Genomic DNA, 24,852 nt, shown 5'->3' with positions numbered 1-24,852 from the left:
GGGGGGGTTGGCCTGAACCTGACAGAAGGCAGGCCTTCATCGGGGAGGGAAGCCCGAGGCCCAGGTCACCCTTCCAGAAGCAGCATTTTAACCACACTCCAGACTGCTATTATTCCCAAGGAACATACAAGTTTAAAGGGTGGTTGTGATGTTTGTTTTTGACTTCAAGCACAATGATGCAAGGAAAAGCCTGTTGTGATGCAGACCTGGAATGCTCTCTCTGTAGTATTTCACAGGGGATGGCTGTCTTCCCCTTCCCAATCTTTGACCTTGTTCCCACTGCGTATGTGGCTCTGCCCCCAGAATTCACAGCTCATCTTGTTTAGATTGGCTTGGTGAAATCAAAAATCGAAAATCTCAGGGGAAACTTCATTCTTTAAAATAATGTTTGCTCAGATCAGACTTCAAAAATCTGGGAGATTTCAAAAGGAAAGACACAATCCTTTAACCATCATGCTGAAAGATCAGAGTGTCACCTCTCAAAAGGGATGAATTGGTATTTTAAAGCCTGGTCCAGTCAACCTACCTGACAATGTAAACAGCTTTCATTTGCACATTTGACTCCTGACAGTCGAGGCATAGTGCTTACGAGACATAACTGAAAAAATAACAGCCCTGATGTTTCACAACTTTAAAACGTGATGCTGGTGACACCAGGTGTTTGAAACGAGGTCGCTGCCTTGTAGCTTTCACAGCAAAGAGTTCCTGCAAAAGCCTCTCTGCAGAAAGCTGGTTTCTAACCACTCAGGTTAACCCCCCTTCCCTTCCCAACTGCTTGAGCAGTGTTTTACATTGATGAGGATGCCCCTTTCTTCTTCCCTACTCAGTTCTATCCTGTGTGATCCTCTCCCAAATAGTTTCACTGCTGCTCCCCCTCAAAGCTGGAGTGATATCTCCAAGATGCATGCCCGGTCGTGCCCCTGCCTGTCCAGCTGTGGGGACTTCTGTGTGGCAAGCAGACTCTCACATGGCACTCACCAAGCCCGTGCCTGGCATCCCTGTACCTGTGTGATTCCTGCCCCCCTGAGCATGGGTTTAGCGACTAACTGCCAACAAACACAATCGAGAGGAAGTGATGGGATTCAGTTATAAAAAGACTGCAGCTTCTGTCCTGGGGGCTCTCCTCTGCTCTCAGATCCCCCACTGTGAAGGAAGCCAGCTGCCATGCTATGAGCATCTCCATGGAGATGCCACGTAGAGAAGAAGTGAGGTCTCCACCAACAGCCAGAAAGGACCAAGGCATGCCAGCTGTCAGGTAAGTGAGCTCGGGGCCTCCCCAAGTCAAGCCTGGAGAAGGCCACAGTGCAGCCAGCACCTGAGTGCAGCCTGTGACAGACCCAAGTCAGAATCACACAGCTAAGCCACTATTAGATCCTGAGCCACAGAAACTGTGGGATAATTTTTGTTGTTTTCAGTCACTAATTTTGGGGGTGATTTGTTCCTCAGCAGTGGATAATTCCAGAGAGCCAATCCAAATGTCTTCACGTGCTCACAAAGGCCAGTTGCCGCTCAGCCATGCCTCACACTGCCTGTGGTACTTTCTTTGCTTTCTAGGTTGCTACTGCCTTTCAGGCCCTCACTCTTCATTCCTCAGCACTCTGCCTGGCAAAATCCTCCTTGTGCTTCCAGGTTACTTCAAACACCATCATCCTGGTAGCATGCCTCTGACCCTAAGCTCTAGAGGCAGAGCTGACCCTGGGACACCGCAGCCCTTTGCCCCTGGCCTTGCGGCTGCTGAGGTCTCCTTTGCCAGATTGCTGGCGGCCCGGGCACCAGCAACTCATGCTCCTCGGCTCTCAGCCCTGGTACTTGGGTGTGGTGGGTATTTAAGAAGTGTCTGCTCAGAGAGTAAACCACTGGTTAGTTGCCAACCTGATGCCCTTCATCCCTGAACATGGTCATGTCTGTTTCCCACAAGGACATCTGATCTCACCACACTACATGTGTGACATCAGGGCATCAGCATTCGTGACTACGTTTACTACCTTCTTGCAGACCGTTTGAACTTTTTTAACTGTCCTGATAATGTGCTTTACAGCAAAAGGGCTCAGTGCATAATCCGAATTGTATGTAGCTATGTCCTTTAGCCTCCTTCCATCCAAAAAAACAATTCCTGCCTGTCTTTGGCATTCATGATCTTTTAAAGATTGCAGGCCATTGATTTGGTTGAATGTCCCTCAGTTTGGTTTTGTCTGATGCTGTCTCCTGATTAGATTTGGATTGTGTATTCTGAGCAGGAATCTTTCAGAAATGATGTTATGTTCTTCTCACTGCCTATCAGACACCTCATGATTTCAACTTGCTCCATTATTGATGACATTCACTCCCATCACTTAAGGTGGTGACTGCCAGGCTTCTCCACAGAGAAGTTACTTTTTTTTTTTTTTGAGACGGAGTCTCGCTGTGTTACCCAGGCTGGAGTGCAGTGGCGCAATCTTTTGCTCACTGAAAGCTCCGCCTCCCGGGTTCACGCCATTCTCCTGCCTCAGCCTCCGAGTAGCTGGGACTACAGGCGCGCACCACCACGCCCGGCTAATTTTTTGTATTTTAGTGGAGACGGGGTTTCATCGTGTTAGCCAGGATGGTCTCGATCTCCTGACCTTGTGATCCGCCCGCCTCGGCCTCCCAAAGTGCTGGGATTACAGGCTTGAGCCACCGCGCCCGGCGAGAAGTTACTCTTTTGCCCTTTATAGTTGATAAGTATTTTATGAAGTGGGATTTTGAAACCATGCAACATCTCATTCATCATCAGACCTGCCACTTGTTCATTTATTTATTTGTATCTGTATGGACTTATGGTTTCCTGTTATATCCAATGCTATCATTATTTCTTTTGATGCTTACATTGTCCCCTTTTGGAGAGATGGGGTGAATCCCAGCAAGCTTCTCTGTCCCCTTGGCCCATCTTCCTCATTCTTCTGCTGCTTTCTGGTTCAAGACGTTCCAGGCTCATCTTAGACTTTCCCTGTCTCAGCCCTGGCATCAGCCCTCTCTCCAAGGAGCTCTTGTTCTCTTGTAGAAAATGGTATTTAGATGCCAAGATCTGGGTGCAGGGTGTGCTGTCATTGGGCTGCATCTGTCTGCAACCCCCCTGCCAGCAGAATATATGCCTATATCCACATACAAACATACACACATGCACACTTACATTCACTTCTTTATACCTTTACATCTATGTTCACTTCTGTATCTGTCTACACTTATTGAAAACTATGAATTCACACAAACACAACCCAAAGCATATCACAGGATTCATTCCAGTTTTCTGCATTTTTGTATTCATAACTCTCTTCTTTGACACTGGGAAACCTGGCTCCCACTAGCCTGAATGCAGTTACATATCTGACTGATCCCTTTATGTGCTAACTAATTTCTAATCTCAGGTACTACCATCTCCCCTCACAAAAGAAAAAGGCTGGTGGAGCTCTAGCCATAATGTCACATTCAAAGGAGGCGGCATGAGGCAGGGCAGGTGGAGAATCCCAGGGCCTTACTTCCAATTGAATCGGGTTCCTTTTTAAAACCTCCCTGGAAGCTTCACGCATTTCTGCTTACCTCTCATTCACCATAATTAGGCACATGGGTCACTGAATAAAACAGGACCAGTAATTAAGAAAGAAGAGAATGGATATTTGGTTGCAATCAGCAATTTCTACCAATCCCACTTTTTATATTTATTGGCCAACATCCTGCTGTCAAGGTTTACTGAAGACCTTGTATTAGTCTGTTCTCATGCTGCTAACAAAGATATACCCAAGACTGAGTAATTTATAAAAGAAAGGTTTAATTGACTCATGTTCAGCATAGCTGAGGAGGCCTCAGGATACTTACAATCATGGCAGAAGGGGAAGCAAACATGTCCTTCTTCACAAGGCAGTGGCATCAAGGAGAAGAATGAGTGCCCAGTGAAGGGGCAAGCCCCTTATAAAACCATGAGATTTCATGGGAACTCATTCACTATCATGAGAACAGGATGGGGAAACCGTCCCCCATGATTCAATTATCTCCACCAGGTGCCTTCCTTGACACAACACGATTATGGGAACTACAATTCAAGATGAGATTTGGGTGGGGACACAGCCAAATCATATCATCCCACCCCCGACCCCTCCCAAATCTTGTCTTCACAATTCAAAACACGATCATGCCCTCCCACAGTTCCTCGGTCTTAACTCATTCCAGCTTTAACTCAAAAGTGAAGTCCAAAGTCGTCATCTGACACAAAGCAAGTCCCCTCTGCCCATGAGCCCACAAAATAAAAATCAAGTTAGTTGCTTCTTACATACAATGAAAGTACAGCCATTGGATAAATAAACCCATTCCGAATGGGAGAAATTGTCCAAAACAAAGGGGCTACAGGCCCCATGCAAGTCTGAAATCCAATAGGGCAATCATTAAATCTTAAAGTTTCAAAATGATCTCCTTTGACTCCATGTCTCACATCCAGGGCATGCTGATGCAAGAGGTGGGCTCTCATGGCCTTGGGCAGCTCTGCCCCTGTGCCTTGCAGGGTACAGCCTCCCTCCCCGCTGCCTTCACAGACTGGCATTGAGTGTCTGCTGCTTTTCCAGGTGCACAGTGCAAGCCATTGCTGGTTCCACCACTCTGGAGTCTGAAGGACTCTCTTCCCACAGCTCTACTAGGCAGTGCCCCAGTGGGGACTTCAACCCCAAATTTCCCTTCTGCACTGCTCTAGCAGAGGTTCTCTATGAGGGCTCTGCCCCTGCAGCAAAGTTCTGCCTGGACATCCAGGTGCCTCCATACATCCTCTGAAATCTAGGCAGAGGTTCCCAAACCTCAATTCTTGACCACTATGTACTCACAGGCCCAATACCACATGTAAGCTGCCAAAGCTTGGGGCTTGTACTCTCTGAAGCAACTAGGAGGCAGGGCACCATGTCCCGAGGCTGCATAGCGCAGGTGGGCCCTGGGCCCAGTCCACAAAAGCATTTTTCCCGCCTAGGCCTTCAGGCCTGTGATGGGAAGGGCTGCTGAGAATGTCTCTGATATGCTCTGGAGACATTTTCCCCACTGTCTTGGTGATTAACATTTGGCTCCTTGTTACTTACGCAAATTTCTGCAGTGGGCTTGAATCTCTCCCCAGAAAATAGGTTTTCCTTTTCTATCACATTGTCAGGCTGCATATTTTCCAAACTTTTTTTTTTTTTTTTTTGAGACGGAGTCTCGCTCTGTCACCCAGGCTGGAGTGCAGTGGCCAGATCTCAGCTCACTACAAGCTCTGCCTCACGGGTTCACGCCATTCTCCTGCCTCAGCCTCCCGAGTAGCTGGGACTACAGGCGCCGCCACCTCGCCCGGCTAGTTTTTTGTATTTTTAGTAGAGACGGGGTTTCACCGTGTTAGCCAGGATGGTCTCGATCTCCTGACCTCGTGATCCGCCCGTCTCGGCCTCCCAAAGTGCTGGGATTACAGGCTTGAGCCACCGAGCCCGGCCTTTTTTCCAAACTTTTATGGTCTGCTTCCTCTGGAATGCTTTGCCACGTAGAAACTTCTACCACCAGATACCCTAAATTACCTCTCTCAAGTTCAAAGTTCCACAGATCTCTAGGGCAGAGGCAAAATGCCACTAATCTCTTTTCTGAAGTATAACAAGAGTCACTTTTGCTCCATTTCCCAACAGGTTCCTCATTTCCATCTGAGACCACCTCAGCCTGGACTTTATTGTCCACGTTGCTATCAGCATTTTGGACAAAGTCATTCAACAAGTCTCTAGGAAGTTCCAAACTTTCCCACATTTTCCTGTCTTCTTCTGAGTCCTCCAAATTGCTCAAACCTCTGCCTGTACTCAGTTCCAAAGTGGTTTCCACATTTTTGGGTATCCTTATAGTAGCACCCCACTCTCTGTGGTACAAATTTACTGTATTAGTCCATTCTCATAATGCTAATAAAGACATACCTGAGACTAGGTAATTTATAAAAGAAAGAGGTTTAATTGACTTATGTTCAGCATGGCTGAGAAGGCCTCAGGAAACTTATAATCATGGTGGAAGGGGAAGCAAGCATGTCCTTCTTCACATGGTGGCATCAAGGAAATTGAGTGCCCAGTGAAGGGGGAAGCCCCTTACAAAGCCATCAGATCTCATGAGAACTCACTCACTATCACAAGAACAGGATGGGGGGAACTGCTGCCATGATTCAGTTATCTCCACCTGCCCTCCCACGACACGTGGGAATTATGGGAACTACAATTCAAGATGAGATTTGGGTGGGGACACAGCCAAATTATATCAGACCTCAAATGAATCTCTGGAACAGTCTGGGTCCTTACCCATCCTCTAAGTTTATAAAATCCCAAGCAATGTCCCCTTCCACCATGATTATAAGTTTCCTGAGGCCTCCTCATCCATGCTGAACATGAGTCAATTAAATATCTTTCCTTTATAAATTACCCAGTCTCAGGGATGTCTTTATTACAATATGAGAATAGACTAAAATACAGTAAATTTTTACTGCAGAGTGGGGTGTTGCTATAAGGTTACCCAAAAATGTGGAATCTTAGGATTACATGCCTGCTCAGATGATGTATCACAACTTATTTGTTCATCTAGTAATTCCATATGTGAGAAAATGTTGCAATTGGCCTCCCTGAGAGATTGCTGAGTCTCCAAGAAAACGACCCCCTATGAGGACAGTTTATAGCCCTTGAGCTGTGTGAAAACACGGTGCCAGAACAGATCAAAACTCGAGCCCAAAACACCATGGCATTAAAGAGATGGGGAAGAAGAGAGCAGTGACAACAGTCCTAGCTCTCTGCCAATCCAAAGGAAAGAAGGGAAAAAAGGGAAGATAACAGTGTCAAGGAGGGTAACCTCAGATACATGGGAAGTAGCACGTGAGAAGCACCCTTTTGTAAGTAGGGAGATTTGTTTTGCAAAATCCCCCAGCAGGCAAGCCTTGGCAATACATTTCAGATGAACTCATCCAAAATGATGCTGTGTCTTTGCAAGGAAAATTGAAAAGACCATATTTAATGCAAAGATATTACAGTTTTTCTAGTGACAATATAGAAGTGCCATTCTTTGATATCACTCTAATATCCTTCAGAACACAGACGTATATATGCTGCGCAGCAGAAGAAACTGTGGTGTGGGCAGAGAACATACTTTCTTTTTTTAATTTTAATTTTTGCAGAGACGGGGTCTCATTTGGCCAGGCTGGTTTCAAGCTTCTAGCCTCAAGCGATCCTGCCACTTCAGCCTCCCAAAGTGCTAGGATTATAGGCATGAGCCACCACACCCAGCCCAGAGGACACACTTTAGAACTAGATATACTTCATTTCAAAGTCCGGTAAAACCCTGCCATCTTTTAGCTGTGTGACCTTGTTCAGGGTGTTTTATCTCTCTGAACCTCAGTTCCAACTCCCAACAAATCAGGATAATAATGCCCACCTCAAACACTGAGGTATGGAGATAATGTATGTATATACACATTCTGGCACACACATGATTTCAGTAACTCTTAGTCCCTCTGAGTGAAGGATAAATCACAAAATTATAAAGACTAAATAGAATATATCACAGATATAATAATGCCTGGCATATATCTTGTATCCAATAAATGTTATCCTTTTTTTAACTCACTCAAACATACAAAAAGCCATATACTAGTTATCTGGTATGGTTGACTGGTGTTCTTTATTATGAAATTTAACCTTTTATGTGCAGGAAAAACCAGTATAAGCCCTTCTCTGCATTAGTCAGCACAGTACACTAAAAATGACATAGCACATGCACACTCCCAGCATCAGTATTCACAACAGCCAAGGGGTGGACGCAAGCCAAGTGTCCACTGACAGAGGAAGGGATAAAGAAAATGTGGCATATACACACAATGGAATATTACAGAGCCTTGAAAAGGCTAAAAGGAAATTCTGACCCATCCTACAACATGGATGAGCCTTGAGAACATTATGCAAAGCAAAATAAGCCAGTCCACAAAAAGACAAATACTGTAAGAGTCTACTTTTATGACATACCTAGGGTAGTCAAATTCATACAGACAGGCAACAGAATGGTGATTACCAGGAGATGGGGGATGGGGAAAATGGGGAGTTGTTTAATGGATATAGAATTTTAGTTGTGCAGGATGAAAATGTTCTGGAGGTTGGTTGCATAACAATGTGAATATACTTAATACTACTGAACTGTACACTTAAAAATGGTTAAGATGCTAAAATTTATGTGTTAATGTTTAAAACAGTTATTTACTTTTGTAGGCAGGGTCTTGCTACGTTGCCCAGGCTGGGGTGCAGTGGCTATTCACAGGTGTGATCATAGTGCACTGTGGCCTCAAACTCCTTGCCTCAAGGGATCCTCCTGCCTCAGCCTCCTGAGTAGCTGGGACTACAGGCATGCACCACCACACCAGGATAAAAAACGTTTTTTAGATGATGTAAGCTTTTCATAAGAACACAGAGTCCTCACACTGATTAACGCTGCAGGTAGATTTATGCATTTTGCTGCCCAGAGCTGAATCTGTATCCAGCTTCAGGGTATACTCTAGAACTTGCTTTCCTGAATAAATATCTGGGGTTTCTTAGGATACAGCTGCTAAAGGAAAACACTGAACTTGACATCATTTGCTATATAATGGCATCTTTTATTAATATCCTTGGAGAAGAACAGGGGATTAATGCTGGAAAAAGTTTAGAAAGTACATTTTAAAGTTGAAGAACATGAAATCTACACTTCAATCAAACTAAATGATTTTTCTAAGACCATATAGGTAGCAATCACAAGGAGAGTGGGAGAGAAGCGGCATCTCCCAGTTTCCTCTACAATCCTCTTAACACCCACAGTCCACTGGACTTAGCTCTCCACAAGTCCTTACCTTTGAACTTCACTGTTTACTACACTGCCACCAGGGGGCAGCAGGTGTATTAGTCTGGTATTCTAAACACCCTGGACTAAAGGCCCAATACTCTTCCATTACCCCTTCCCCCATCCCATGAAATATATGTGCATATATGTGACTTCATTGAAACAATCTCAATAAGCCAGAAGTTTGAAAGAAACCCATACATAACTTTTTAAACAAAACAAAGACTTGAGTCCAATGGACGTAACATCCCTACTAATCCTTTACTATTTCTGATTTATTCCAACCCCAACAGATGTAATGGTCAATTAATACGTTAGGTTTTTTTATTTGCTTGTTTTGAGAGATGGGGTCTCATTATGTTTCCCAGGCTGGTCTCAAACTCCTGGGCTCAAGCAATCCACACACCTCAACCTCCTAAAATGCTAGGATTACAGGTGAGGGCCACTGCACTTGGCCTAATACGTTAGTTTTAAACCAAAAATGACTCGACCACAGGATCAACAAGCAAAAAACAAATAAGCCCATTAAAAATGGGCAAAGGACATGAACAGACACTTCTGAAAAGAAGACATACAAGTGGCCAACAAACATACCAAAAAAAGCTCATCTTCACTAGTCAGAGAAATGAAAATCAAAACCACAGAGATACCATCTCACACCTATCAGGATGGCATTATCAAAAAGTCAAGAAAAAAAAAAAAGATGCTGGCGAGGCTGTGGAGAAAAGGGAATGATTATACACTGTTTGTGGAAATGTCAATTAGTTCAGCTACTGTGGAAAGCAGTTTGGAGTTTTCAGAGAACTTAAAACAGAGCTGCCTATCTATCCCATTACTGGGTATCTATCCAAAGGAAAATAGATCATTCTACCAAAAAGACACATGCACTCATATGTTCATTGCTGTACTATTCACAACAGCAAAGACATGGAATCAACACAGGTGCACATCAGCAGTGGATTACACAAAGAAAATGTGGCACATACACTCCATGGAATACTACACAGCCATAAAAAAGAAAGAAATCATGTCCTTCGCAGCATCATGGATGCAGTTGGAGGCCATAAGCTTAACAGAATTAATATGGGAAGAGAAAACCTGGCCGGGCATGGTGGCTCATGCCTGTAATCCCAGCACTTTTTGGGAGGCTTAAGCAGGTGGAATTATTTGAGGTAAGGAGTTTGAGACCAGCCTGGCCAACATGGTGAAACCCCGTCTCTGCTAAAAATACAAAAATTAGCTGGGCGTGGTGGTATGCACCTGTAGTCCTAGCTACTCAGGAGACTGAGGCAGGAGAATCGATTGAACCTGGGAAGCAGAGGTTGCAATGAGCTGAGATCGTGCCACTGCACTCCAGTGTGGGCAACAGAGCAAGACCCCATCTCAAAAAAGAAAGAAAACCAAATACCACATTTTCACTTATAAGTGGGAGCTAAATGCTGAGCACACATGGACATAAACCTGGGAGCAAGAGCCACTGAAGATACTAGATCAGAGAAGGAAGGGAGGCAGGGGTTGAAAATGACCCACTGAGTACTATGCTCACTACCTGGGTAAAATATGCTCTGTAGAAAACCTGCACAGGTACCTCCTATATCTAAAATAAAAGCTGAAATAATAAAAAGAAATTAACAGAACTGCTTCCTCCAGAATATCATATAATATATAAATCACACTTGTGTGTAAAAAAAGAGGAAGAAATCTATCCCATTTCTTTAACACTTGAAACCAAATCTTCCCTGCAGTTGGCCTCTGAGGCTTCAGCCACAGCAACCTCAAGAGCCCACCTGATGTCTGTCCTCAGTCTCCTTTGTCAGCTGTTCTTCATTTGTGATGTCCCTATATTAGAAAGGAAGGTCTGTCAATAGGTCGAACCCTCCAGTAACTTTTCAGAAGAAAAACAGGGAGATTCAAGTGACAAAATAAAACCTATATGCTACCGTTCTTCCAAGCAGATGACAGGAATCTCCATTCTGTGCTTCTTAAATACTACCACCAGCTGAGAGCCTAAACCATAGCAGTTAATAGGTGAGGCTTGAATTTACAAAAGCAGTGATGGGACTGCTCTGTATCCCATTGGTGATGGCCAGTACAAGAATCCACACATTTTAAATCTATTTGCATTGTACAAACAAGTTGGTTTTACTGTATATAAACTTAATAATAATGAATGAAAGCATGAGAGCATGCAACTACTCTAAAACAGTTTAAAATGAAAGGTAAAAGAATAAGAACACTCTGAATCAAATTAATGCCTGGCATACAAAATTATTTTTAAAAGAGACAAGAGATACATAAACCAAATACAATAGATGGGATTTAAAAATTCTGACTTGAGGCTGGGCACGGTGGCTTACGCCTGTAATCCCAGCACTTTGGGAGGCCGAGCCAGGCAGATCACCTGAGGTCAGGAGGTCGAGCCCAGCCTCAACATGGAGAAACCCCGCCTCTACTAAAAATACAAAATTAGCTGGGCGTGGTGGCGTATGCCTGTAATCCCAGCTACTCAGGAGGCTGAGTCAGAAGAATTGCTTGAACCCGGGAGGCGGAGGTTGCAGTGAGACGAGATCGTGCCATTGCACTCCAGCCTGGGCAACAAGAGTGAGACTCCGTTTCAACAACAACAACAAAAATTCTGACTTGAATAAACCAACTGCACAGACCTTGCTTTGTAAAAGTAGGCCTGGCACAGTGGCTCACACCTGTAATCCCAGCACTTTGGGAGGCCAAGGCAGGCAGATCACTTGAGGTCAGCAGTTCAAGACCAGCCTGGCTAACATGGTGAAACTCCGTCTCTACTAAAAATACAAAAATTAGCCAGGCCTGTGGTGGATGCCTGTAATCCCAGCTACTCGGGAGGCGAAGGCAGAAGAATCGCTTGAACCCGAGAGACGGAGGTTGCAGTGAGCCAAGATCATTGCACCCCAGCCTGGGTGACAAGGGCGAGACTCCATCTCAAAAAAAAAGGAAATTGGGATACAATATTAAAAGATATCAAGGATTTTTTTTCATTGTTGGATAGAATATTTACATAAAAAACCCTCAAAATTCATACTAAAATATTTGGGAGTGAAATGACATAATTTCTGGCATTTGCTTCAAAATTCTCTAGAAACAAGCAAATAAAACTCCAAAACACAAAGAGAGGAGGGCACGTAGAACAAGCATGGCAAAGCCAGTATGGTGCAGTGATCTCTGATCCTGGGTGGCTGGCACATGAGGGTTACTACACTCTACTTTTGAGTATGTCTGGAAATGTTCACAATAAAATGCTGAAAAGGGGGGAAAAAAGGAGGAAGGGGAGAAGGAAAGGAGGGAAGGCCGTACGGAGGGATGAAGCGGAGAAGGAAAGGAGGGAGGGCCATAGGGAAGGATGAAGCGGAGAAGGAAAGGAGGGAGGGCAGCAGGGAGGGAAGAAGGGTTCATCAACTGGGATGTGTCTCTATCACTGCAGGAACCAAGTTCAAGGCCAATTTGTACCTAATTGTTATGAACAAAGGGTGGGAATGACATTTTCGCTTGCCTCTCTTCACCAGGGGTTCGTTACCTACTCAGGTACAACTAAAATATCAGAAGGGAAAGATAGGAAAGGGAAATGGATGTTTTCTGAGAGCCCTCACCACAAAGTTGACTCTGAAAGCCATTCATTTGATAAGGAGATACTGGCATCTGCGCATCCACAGGGAAATGTCCGAACACCAAGTGCACTCCTCTTTTCCTCCCACAGTAGTGGTCACCTTCACCTCTACAGCTCTAATCCCAAACACTGCCAATGGAGAGAGCGCCTCCCTGGACACAAGTTTGTTCAACATGTCTCTGTTATAGATATTCTGCCAATATTGTTTTTATTCTACATAATGAAAACATCCACTTATGCCACCACCACACTGAAGCCCGAGAGTCCAGAATGTGTCGCATTTGTGTAAGGTATCTGCCAGATAGCCCAGACGGAAAGTGACACAGAGGCTCGAGAAACCCAGTGAGAGGCAGGTAACCGAGCTTCTGGCAAGCTCCCAGTCAGTACATTCAGTTATATCCCAGCTGATCTTAAGCCCTGGAACCCTGGTACTGCTGGCTTACCTGTGAGTCTACTTGACTTCTGTTGTAAAAGATCTTGCTGTTCACAATTCTTCCTAAAATTACCACGTTAACCATGACTTAGACTTCGTAAATGTTCCCTGCAATGCCGTCAAACCATTCTTTGTTCATTTATGAGATATACTAATCTCCTAAGTTTTTATTAGGCTTTTATAATCTGGATCTAACTTTGCAGAAAACCAAATCAAGGGAAGAAGAGTAATTCAAAGCAGGCAGTTATGATTATTTTCAATAATGGCTCAAAGAACACTTTTCAAACCTCATTTAATGCTGGTAAGTTAATAAAACCATCATGAGATGTAAAAATATTAATTTTCATTAAACTTACCTCTTCATACTCCCAAGTACAGATGACAACAGCAGGAAGAGGTAATTAACACTCAAAAGCTTGAAAAGTAAATGTGGTCGTTTGAAAAATGGACAAGAACACAGCATAATATGAGGAGTATTCCCGCATATACTCTTCCTTACTCTAATTTACTCTGGCCTGACTCAGAACATGAGTTCTGTAAAAACATTCTCGACTAAATGGAAGTGAGTTCTTTCTTACTGGGTCCCCACTATGTGGAAGGCATGATGGCGGACTCCGAATGAGGAAGGCATGGTTCTTACCCAGTCAGAGCTCACAGCCCAGCAGTGTTCAGGCTAGTATGCAAAAACAATTACGCAGGACAAAATAACATGAAATTCAAATAAAAGAGCAGTTGCAGCAAAACCACCCCCAGGGTGCGGAGGCAGGAGTGCCGGCAGCTGTCGGGAGGGGAGGGCCTAGGAGTTGTGGGGCTCAGCAGCTCAGTCTCTCCAACTTTCTCCTGCATGTGTCTTGCCCCTCTCATCCTCCCCCAAGGCAAACTATAGGATTCAGAATTTCTCTTCCCCAATGCAGGTGACAGGAACCAGAACCCCTTTCCCCAAAGCTAGCCATAAAACCTAAAAGTACTACTCTAGCCTTCCCCACGCCTTTCTGTGTAACAGCTGGCCATAAAGACCTTGGACAAGAGGATCCTGCCCCATTCCCGGAAGGAAGAAATGCCACAACAGAGAGGCCAAGAAGAACCTGGAGACTGGCCTTGCTGGGCTTCCCCACTCGGTCTATTTCCATCAGCTCACACCCTTTTTCCCAATTGGATTTCCACATGGCGGTCTGTGCTTCTTCAAATCTAAGCAAAATCTGGAGAGTTCACCCTGGGTCTCTGGTCTTCATTCTGAAAGGTCCTGTGTCATGTAAAACTATGATTGAACACGTGTTTTGCTTTTCTATTGTTAATGTTTGGCATAGGGGTGTCAGCCATGACCCTTATGATGGGGTAGAGAGGGATCACCCCCTTTCTGCCCCTACAGAGTGAATCAAAGAAGGTTCTGAGCACCGTTCTGCTGATGGAATTCACGCATGAAACCTATGTCTCCTGTCAGCCCAAAGCCCCCTCCCTTCAGCGCTGAGGAAGGAGGGGCCTGCTGGGTCTAGACCTGATGGCACTGCCTCGGTGTATAAGAGCAGCAGAAACACACCTTGGGGACTGGCACCTGGTCTTACTCTGCCAAAAATGCCTTGGGATCTGCTCTGATCCTGTGATGGCTGCAGCATCACAAAGTGAGGCTGACAGAACAAACGTCCCCGCAAACATGTCCATGCCCTAATCCCTGGAACCTTTGACTATGGCACCTCACACGGCAAAGGGACTTTGCACATGCGATTAATTAGGGAAGCTGAGATGAGATCATCCTGGGCAGCCTACATGGGCCCTGAATCCAATGGCAGATATCCTTATGAGGGACAGGAGAGAAGACAGACACCGAGGAGGGGCCATGTGAAGACAGAGCAGAACCAGAAGCTGTGCGGCCACTTGCCGGGGAACACCTGGAGTCACCAGAAGCTGAAAAATCTAGGGAAGGACTTTCCATACAGCCTTTGGAGGGAGGGCAGCCTTGACAGCACCTTGAATTCTGGTTTTGGATTCTGTGAGCCGAGAATAAATTTTTGTTGTCTTAAGCTTCCCAGTCTGTGGTAATTTGCTATGGAAGCCCTAGCAAATGAACACAGTTACTAAGGAACTCTTCTATGTCAAGTCAGGATAGCAAAGGCTGCCTTGGCTCAGGCGGAGTAAAACAGCCAAGTGACGGAAGAACTGCCAGGGGGAAGCCATGGAATCTGCACCCTGTAGATCTGACTGGTAAGATGTTCTCAAGGTAGCAGGATCTCATTCAGCCTGCCCAAAGAAACTGTTTCACCTGTTGGCCCAGTCCACAGTTAGAAGACTAAAGGCAAAAGGAACTGTATATATTAATAAAAACCAGGCTCTCGTTGATTCAGTGGTTCCCATAGGGCGAGATGGCAATTCCAACACTGTCATACACACGTATGTACTGAAAAGTAGGCAAATGAGCCACAGGCGATGGGAGCCAGGTTTCTCACTGTTGGAGTGGGAGGTGAGAGACAGCAGGGAAAAGGCGAGAGTGATCCATGGGGTAAAGGGTTGGGGCTGGAGACACCAGTGTGGACTCACAGAAACAGATGGTTCCATACAGAAGTATTTACTGATATGTGTATATACACAGGTCAGTACACACAGACATTTCCTTGCTCCATCAGCTGAGAGGACCTACAAGCAATGCCACCACAGTCTAAATAAGCACACCAGCATCCAGCTTGTGGTTTCTAACAACATCTCCAACAGAGAGGACCAGGGTTCCCTAGAGAAACGGCTGAACCTAAGACTGGAGCAGGAAATACACAAGAAGAATCTAGGGCATCTAGCAATATTGGAAAGCAAAGAAGTGCTCAAAAATAAACAAACCCACCAGCCCAGAATGATGGGGCAAGTCGAAGGGACACAGGAGACGACAGAACAGGCCACCAATGGCCAAAGCAGGAACAACTGGAGAACAAAATAAGGAGTACTGGATTAGAACCTAAAGTGTAAAATAAGTATCTGTGAGTCCATAATGATACAAATGACTGAGTAAATAAATGCAAGAAAACAGATAAACCTCCTGCACGGAAGAATTCCAAATAACATATGTAGACACTTTCCCCTTAAGGAGAGGAAGCCTAAATAACTCCTCCCTCCAGAAGTGCAGGCTGCTCACTGTGACTTCCTTTCAGAGCACAGAATGAAGGGAGGGGGAAAGTGTGACTTTACAGTGGAGAAACCTGCCAATCACTATTTCAGTCAGGTAAGCAAGGTCAACAGCAAAAGAGAGAAGTCATGTAGATGGTATGTAGGTTTGATACGATGTAACAAAAATGACACTTTACCTCTGTGGTCTTCCCCCCAATCCCCACACCCCTGTGACAGTGACTCCATGAGGTGAGGGCTAAAGCAAATAATCAATTACGCTGGGTTGCTGTGAACTGAGATTTCTGGAGTGGAAGAAAGGGGTATGGATAAGTTCTATGACATTAAGCAAAAACGCTGTAGTCCAGAAACAGACTTGGATGTTACCAGTATGCACTCATGAAATATTTTATCTTGAACAATGGTTTTCCCTGTCTGTCCGTTGAAATGGCTTAAAAACAACTGCCAATCCAACAGTAATGAGCACCCTGTTAGGTCCAGATTATGGTCTTTAAGTACCATTTTTCACTTTAAAACAGCTAACTAGGGCTCCTTGGAGAAACAGCTGATTCCAGATTTGAGGGAATAAATCTGACCATAACTTCCTCTTACTGTTGGGAGGAACTTCAAAACGTATGATGACCTACTGAATCCTCTCTGCCTGGCTCCCTCTCCAGTCCCATCTCCTCCCTGCCAAGGACTCAGTCACATTCACTTTCGTCTCCTCAAATCTGTGGCTGGCAGAATAATGGCCACTTTGGGTGTTCACATCCTAATCCCCGGAACCTATGAATCTTACCTCCTATGCCAAAAGGGACTTCACAGATGTAAGACCTTGAGATGCAGAGATTAATGTGGATTATCCAAGTGGGCCTAATCTAATCAAATGAGGAATCCTTAAAACTGGAAAACCTGTCCTGGATCAGATCAGACAGATGTGATGACAAAAGCAGGGTCAGAGAAGGGAAATGTTAGCTTGGAATATGGAGAAAAGGGCCAATAAGCCAAGGAATGCAGGTAGCCTCTAGCAACTGCAAAAAGCAAGAAAACATTCTCCCTAGAGCCTCCAGACAGCTGTTATTACACTTATCTTTTTAATTAAAAAGTCCAAAATCACCCAGCTAGTAAGTGGCAGTGGGAGGACGAGAAGCCAGGCGGTCTGACACAGAAGTTGGTGCCCTTAACCATGATGCTAATATTTGTCTCCCACATAACAGAAATTTCAATAACTTTTTCATTTATTAACATGATACCCTCCAGTGTTCAGAACAGCTTAATAAATAGCTGCTGAATATGAATGAATGGGACAGAGATACAATTTCCCCCTGCTATTGCTGGTAAAAAAAATTAAAATTAAAATTAAAATTAAAAAAACTTTGTTATGGAAAGTAAAATATGTACAAAACTAGGGTAATGATAGAAGGAGCTCTCAAATACTCATCACCCAACTTCAACACTTAGCAACATAGGGCCATAGGGCCAATCTTAATGCCAACATTAGTTTGGTATTATATTGTCCGGAAATACTCCCCCTTCAATAGTCTTTTTCAGAATCACATGTTCCCAGCTCTCATTACATTTTCATTTATCTGTGTCAACATGAATTTTAAAAGAAACCTTAAAATGGGCAGGTCTTTCTAAGCAAAACACAAAACTAATACACTGTAAAGGGGATATCGATATTTTTAACTACATAAAATTAAAATTTTTTGCAAAGCCTAGAGATTGTATTACACAAAGTATAAAAAATAGGGTGGAAATAGTTATAGTATATATGACAAACGATTAGTATTCTCAATATATAATTCTTATAAATCAAAAGACCACACACCCCAGAGAAAAACAGACGTAGAAATGAACATACAATTTTTCTACTATTCTTTTCTTCCCTTCCCTCCTCCTTTAATTTTTTGAGACAGGGTCTCACTCTGTTGCCCAGGCTGGAGCACAGTGGCATAATCAGTGTAATCACAGTTCACTGTAGCCTCAGTCTCCTGGGATCAAACAATCCTCCCACCTCAGCCTCCTAAACTGCTGCAATTACAGTACGAGCCACCGTACCTGGCCCCCCACCACTATTCTTAAATGACAAAGAGACAAGGGCTTCCAACTGACACTATTTGTCAGCATACTTCTTGTGGTGCTCTAGAACTTGAGCAATGAACACTCTAGAACAGAGGCTAACAGTTCTCACCTGTAACCTTGTTCTTCAAGGAAGTGTTGCCTTAGAATCCAGATCCACAGTAAGCCTGAGAGTCTTAAAAACCTGTGACTTCAGATTCCTTCCACATGACTCAAGAAAAACTAAGTCCACCTCATAGGGTGACCAGAAAGTCCATGGGCACCAAATATCCAGTTTTCAGTCCTGTTGGGAGGTAAGATAAGAGGAAGTCAACTGAAGAAAATTAAACATTTAAGCGATAAGGGGCTTAAAAACAAATATAAATGACCTAACTCCCATTAGAAGGCAATCTGAGACCCTGGGCACATGCCCAAGGAAGGAATATATATATATATATATTTTTTTTTTTTTGAGACGGATCTCGCTGTCGCGGCCGCAGGCTAGAGCGCAGTGGCCGGATCTCACGCTCACTGCAAGCGTCCGCCTCTCCGGCGTTTTCCATTCTGCCCTGCCTCAGCCTCCCCGATAGCACTGGGACTACAGGCGGCCCGCCACCTCCGCGCGGCTAGATTTTCTTTTTTTTTTTTCTTTCTTTTTTTTTTTTTAGTAGAGACGGGGGTTTCACCGTGTTAGCCAGGATGGTCTCGTCTCGATCTCTTGACCTCGTGATCCGCCCGTCTCGGCCTCCCAAAGTGCTGGGATTACAGGCTTGAGTCACCGCGCCCGGCCAGGAATATATTTATATTCAGTGCAAAAGTGTAGTTCACATGCTTGAGGGGCCAAAGAATGCCTTGAATAGAGGCATCTTCCAGTGACCTAGAGAAAGGGTTCAAAGTTCTCAAGACCTCCTTGACAAAATGTGGTACATATATGTAATGGAGTACTATTCAGCCATTAAAAAGGAGAACCTGTCATTTGCAACAATATGGTGGAGCTGGAGGTCATTATGTGAACTGAAATAACCCAGGCAGGCACATAAAGACAAACTTTGCATGTTCTTACTCATTTGTGGGAGCCAAAAATTAAAATAATTGAATTCACTGAGATAGAGATCAGAATGATGGTTACTAGAGGCTAGGAAGGGTAGTGGGGGGGTTGGGGGAAAGTAGAGATGGTTAATGGGTACAGAAACCTAGAAAGCAGGAATAAGATCTAGTATTTGATAGCACAATAGGCTGACTATAGTCAGTAATAATGTAACTGTACATTTAAAAATAACTAAAAGAGTATCATTAGATTGTAACACAAAAGATAAATGCTTGAAGTGATGGATACCGCATTTACCCTGATTATTTATGTGATTATTACACATTGTATCTCATATACACCTACTAGGAGGTACCCACAAAAATTAATCAAGAAAGAATTCTTTGAGAAATAACAGCTCTATATACTCTCCCACAAGTAAGAAAAGTAAAAAGAAAAAGAGAAAAAATGTATTCTCAGCCATCAGGCAAAGCCGATTTTAGTAATGCTGAGCTCCTATTTTGGTAATGTTGAGCTTCTTTGATGAGGGTTTCCAAGTCTTTAAAGTCAGATAAATTTAGATTTTAAAAAAGTCAAACCACTTCTGAAGTAGACTTGCCAAAAATGGCGAGCATGAACCTAATTAAGCCTCTAGATCGAACTTCTAGTTTACAGGAAATATAGGGGATACAGAAGCAAGTCAAACCATACTCCACCAAAAGCAGCCCAACAGATCCAGAACATGAGGCCCTCTAAAGCCAATCAACCAAGCAACATCGACAGTCATTGGCATTAAAGAAACCTGCCAAGGCTGCTCTAGACCTGCGAGGACAAACCACAGCCTGCGGGTCAGTCCAGCCTGTGGGTGGATTTTAAAACACAAAGGTTTTGGAAATTAAGTATTATTGGAACACAGTCACGCTTATCCACTTACTATCACCCCTGGCTACTCCTGCATGACAATGGCAGAGCTGAGCAGTTTACGGCAGAGACCATAGGGCCTACAAAGCCTGAATGAGCTGGTATCTGGCCCTTCACAGAGAAATTTGCCACCCTTGCCCTAGACTGAAAGAGACAACAGCTGGGCATGTTAGCTTACATCTGTAATCAAAGCGCTTTGGGAGGCCGAGGCAGGTGGATCACTTGAGTTCAGGAGTTCGAGACCAGCCTGGCCAACATGGTAAAACCCCGTCTCTACTAAAAATACAAAAAAAGTAGCTGGGCATGGTGGCATACACCTGTAAGCCCAGCTACTTGGGAGGCTGAGGCAGGAGACTCGCTTGAACCCAGAAGGCAGAGGTTGCAGTGAGCCAAGATTGCGCCACTGCACTCCAGCCTGGGTGACAAGAGTGAATGAGACTCCATTGCGGGTGCGGGGAACAACCAACCAGTCTGGGCAATACCTATCTCTACAAAAAAAAAAAAAAATTAGCTGGGCGTTGTGGCACATGCCTGTAATCCCAACTACTCAGGAGGCTGAGGTGGGAGGATGGCTTGAATCCAGGAGTTTGAGGTTACAGTAAGCCATGTTGTCAACAGAGCTGGATCCAGTCTCAAAAAATAAAATAAAAAGATAACAGATAGTCAACAAATTCTTGTCTGGATTTGGATTCAAACAAACCAACAGTAAAAATAAGTTCATTTTGAGGTGATCAGGGAAATTTGATCATGGGCTAGGTTTTAGAAAATATTAAGGAATTACTGTCAATTTCATCAGGAGGTGATAATTGTATTACGGTTACACAAGCAAATGCCCTTTCTCTGGAGAAGCATACTGAACAATTTAGGGGTGAAATGTTATGTTGTCTGGAATAAATTGCTTTAAACTGCTTCAGCCACAACCAAAAAAAGAAGAAAAAAGATGAAGTGGATATGGCCAAACGAGACTTGTGAAGTCCATTTGATGGATATATGGAAATTCATTCTACTACTTTGCTGTGCTTTCATGTTTGCTTAAAATTTTCCCAATAAACAAGCAAAAGAAAAAATCAGAACCTTGATTGAAAAGTAGAGGTTATCACCAGAGAGCCGTGCTTTCCAGGCACCCCCACCCCTCTTCACGCGCAGTCCAGGCTCAGCACGCCAGTTGTTTGCCTTTCTCTGAACACACTGTCATTTTCAGCTTCTGATTTTTGCTCATGGTGTCGGCCACCCTTTCCACTCTTCTGCCTATAAAAATCCACTCTCTGCTTAAGGTCTGTCCAACTGTGACCTTCTCCTGGCCCTCCAGTGAGCACTCACCTCTCAGCTCCAACAGCACACTGCCTCTGGTTTCGTTCCTCTCTACGTTCTAGCTATTTACCAGATCTGTTACCTCATGACGCCATATAATCCCAGAGACTTCCAACAGCTGAGTCTTTTCTGTAAATCCATCTGAGGGGGTATCAAGACGCCTTTTACGGAGCAAGCTCCACAGTGCAGGGGCAGGTCCTCACAGCCTAAACACGGCTGCCTTATCCTGAGCAGTTTTACTGACAACAGAGCTTCGACTAAGAATGAACTCCTGTTCAGCAGGACACTGAGCGGTCATGTTTAATTGAAGACTCTTAAAATTCCTAATAGATTTTGCCTAGATGGAGGATGTTCTAAAGAGGGCTGCGAATATTTCATGTTTTTGTCTTCTTATTGTCACCCTTCCTTGGGTCCTGTCCCTCTTCAAGCACGCCTGCACTACACCTCCACACCAGTCTGCCGGTGCCCTAATCCCTGGTAAGGGCCCTGGCTCGAGGTGGGTACAAAGCCTCCCAATGACTTCACTTCAATAATTGACACAGATTGGAAATCTTACTAGTAAAGAGAAAAATGAACAGATCATTTTAAAATCCCTCTTCTGTTCTACTTACTGCTACCCACTATCCAGAGAACCACAAACCACCACCCTCTCCTGATTAGTAGTAGATAGGTCCTGGTTAGTAAAGTCAACTAGCCCAAAGCATTTCCATACAAAAATCCACCAATTCGAAATTAACTTTGCAAACTCAGCTTTTACAATGCAAATCTCTGCTAGAACACAGTGGTCTGCTTATGGAGTAAAGTCTGGCTTCTCCTGGAAATAGTTGCAGGAAAACAAGGCATATTGGGAAAATACGGGCAAACTGCAGGTGCTCCTCATCTGAGCATTTCAATAAATTGAATGAGGCCAGGGAAAAGTCTTCATTTACAGGTTAATGTACATAAGGACACGTACGTGTGTGAAAGACCTACACTTTATATAGGTCACCTGTAGTTTTTCATTAATCATTTTTCCTGGGACATTTAGCAAAATAAATAACGCGCTTTTAAAAAATGCCACAGATTCCGGGTGCGGTGGCTCACGCCTGTAATCCCAACACTTTGGGAGGCCAAGGCGGGCGGATCACAAGCACAGGAGTTCGAGACCAGCCTGGCCAACATGGTGAAACCCCGTCTCTACTAAAAACACAAAAATTGCAGGCGCCTGTAATCCCAGCTACTCGGGAGGCTGAGGCAGGAGAATCGCTTGAACCCAGGAGACAGAGGCTGCAGTGAGCCGAGAGCGCGCCACTGCACTCCTGCCTGGGCGACAGGGCAAGACTCCATCCCAAACAACAAAAAAGGGCCAGAAATCTAGTACATTTTCTTATCACTTCAATATTAATCAGCTAAGCATGGAGTTAAGAAGCTGTGTTCCAAAAACACTTAAGTCAGCTTTTGAGCCTATGGCGTTGTCCTTGGCCCACAGAGTAAAATAGCAAGGATAACCATAATTAATAATCAAGTCAATAAATTTCTTCAAAATTTCAGAATTTTCACTAACGGCTCCAAAGAAACCTTAGATCAGAAATTCACAAGTGCCAGGAGACGTTTTTAGATTTCTTTTGCTGCTTCTAGTCTCCTTACAAACGGGAAATCTTTAAGAACAATTTCTGAGAAGTGTTAGCCTGGTTCAGCTGAGGTCCTCTGAAAGCCAGCGTGTGGGCGGCCACGTTTCCTTTACAGGGAAGCAGCGTCCGAGCGTGAGGAGGTTCCTGGTTTTGCCGCCCTCCGCCCGTTCTGGCAATGGCGCCCCTGGCCCCCGCGCGGGGCAATGAAGGACGCGTTTCGGGGTCCACCGTCCCCTCCCTCCGGCTGGCCGCGCCGGCGGCGCCCCAGGCTTCCTCCCTCACCCGCGGGGACGCCAGGTGCTACGACCTCGGCCCAGACGCCGCGCAGGCAGCGACGCCCCGAGTTCCCGCGGGCCTCAGGACACCCCGCGCGGGGGGCGGAGCGGACGCAGCCCCGCGCCCCGCGCCCGCGCTCAGCGCCTCACCTGCCGGCCAGCCGGGCCGTCGGGGAGGGCCGGGCCGGGCCCGGGCGGAAATGCAGGGCCGGGCCCGCGCCTCTGCTCCCAGGCCGCCCCGGCGGCCCCCTGCAGGCGGGACGCGAGGCCCGCCCGCCCCTGCTGCGCCTTCGCACACACCTGGCCGCACGCACAACTGGCCGCCTAAGAGCCAGACCCACCCACGCCGATGCCCGCCGGAGACGCCCCGCCGCAGACACAGCGCAACCAGCTTCACACACCTGGGGACGCCCCACAGAAGTCACATCCACCCTAACACACCTGAGCACTCAGGCTCAAGCCCCGAATGCATGGTGGACCCAGACACACCTGGGCCACACCCCACAAAACACAGACTCATGACTCCACAAGCTTGAGGACACAGCACATCAGATGGACACACACTCTCACACAAATGAACCCAAAGCTCAGACACACCTGGGGATGCAAGCCATGTGTGTATCTATCACATCACACGTTACCAAGGGCCCCCAGCTGAGCGTGCACACAGCCCTGATACCGAGTCCAGACAGTCATCTAGTCACACTGCCCACTTATTTACCAATACTCTTTTAAAATGAAACTGTGGTTGAAGGAGACAATGGAAGGATGACATCACCTCTTCCCTAGCTCCAGGACTAATTTAAGCCCCAGAAATTACAGGACTGAGAACCAAAATCAGAAGAGAAAATTTTCCCTAGAGACATTGGGTTGAAGCAATGCCACTTGGGGGCCAGCTGGTAGGAATGGTACAGATAAGGAGAGAGTGACATTCCTGTCTCTCCGAAAGCCACAAATCTGTGCTTATCAGATTAGCAATAATCCCCCTTAATCATTTCCTGCCCTTTCTACTTTCTCATGGATGTGGACTGATTGAAACCTTTATATAAATTGGTTTTTATCCAAACATTTCCAACAATGCAGATGTGATTGTATTTTGAACAGATGTACAATTCCAAAAGAAATCTAAACCATCAGGTACATAAGTAGTTGGTTTTCACAGAGTCTTTTCTTGTCTTGGACACTTCATGATTAAATTGAAATGTATTTTAAAAAACTTGTCTAGCTCATATTAATATTTTTAAAGGAAGCAGTAATCTTAACTTTTTGAAGTGAAAAAATGATTCCACTTTCATTTCTTTTTTGAGGGAGGAAAATCATGTCAGCAAAGGAAAGTAAGGCAAATAGATTAATTCTTCTGATAAAGGAAAATTAAAGATGACAGACAGGATGAATTTTTTGTTTGTTTTGAGACAGGTTCTCACTCTGTCACCTAGGTTGGAGTACAGTAGCATGTGCTGGCTCATTGCAACCTCTGCTTCCCAGGCTCGAGTGATCCTCCTACCTTAGCCTCCTGAGTAGCTGGGACCACAAGTATACACTACCACACCCAGCTAGTTTCTTGTATTTTTGGTAGAGACAGGATTTCACCACGTTGCCCAGGCTGGTCTTGAACTCCTGAGCTCAGCCAATCCACCCACCTTGGCCTCCCAAAG

General features: G+C 45.0%; 1 protein-coding gene across 2 annotated transcripts in view; it reads right to left on the bottom strand.

Annotated features, from left to right (window-relative positions):
- The window catches only part of GGACT (gamma-glutamylamine cyclotransferase), a 57,937-nt gene extending 34,599 nt beyond the window's left edge, over positions 1 to 23,338 (bottom strand). Inside the window, exons 1-2 of one of the 2 annotated variants that reach the window (XM_017861746.1) lie at positions 23,205 to 23,338; positions 18,187 to 18,357 (exon numbers count right to left, since the gene is read on the bottom strand). The gene's annotated coding sequence lies outside the window, so the exon portion shown is untranslated. The remainder of the gene's footprint in view (positions 1 to 18,186; positions 18,358 to 23,204) is intronic. The other variant, XM_017861760.1, reaches the window with a different exon arrangement.
- Between the last annotated feature and the right edge of the window lie 1,514 nt (positions 23,339 to 24,852).

This window comes from Rhinopithecus bieti, unplaced genomic scaffold (genome assembly GCF_001698545.2).
Source record: "Rhinopithecus bieti isolate Rb0 unplaced genomic scaffold, ASM169854v2 scaffold_2254, whole genome shotgun sequence".
Taxonomy (NCBI): Eukaryota; Metazoa; Chordata; class Mammalia; order Primates; family Cercopithecidae; genus Rhinopithecus; species Rhinopithecus bieti.
This window is presented reverse-complemented; position numbering and strand designations above follow the sequence as displayed.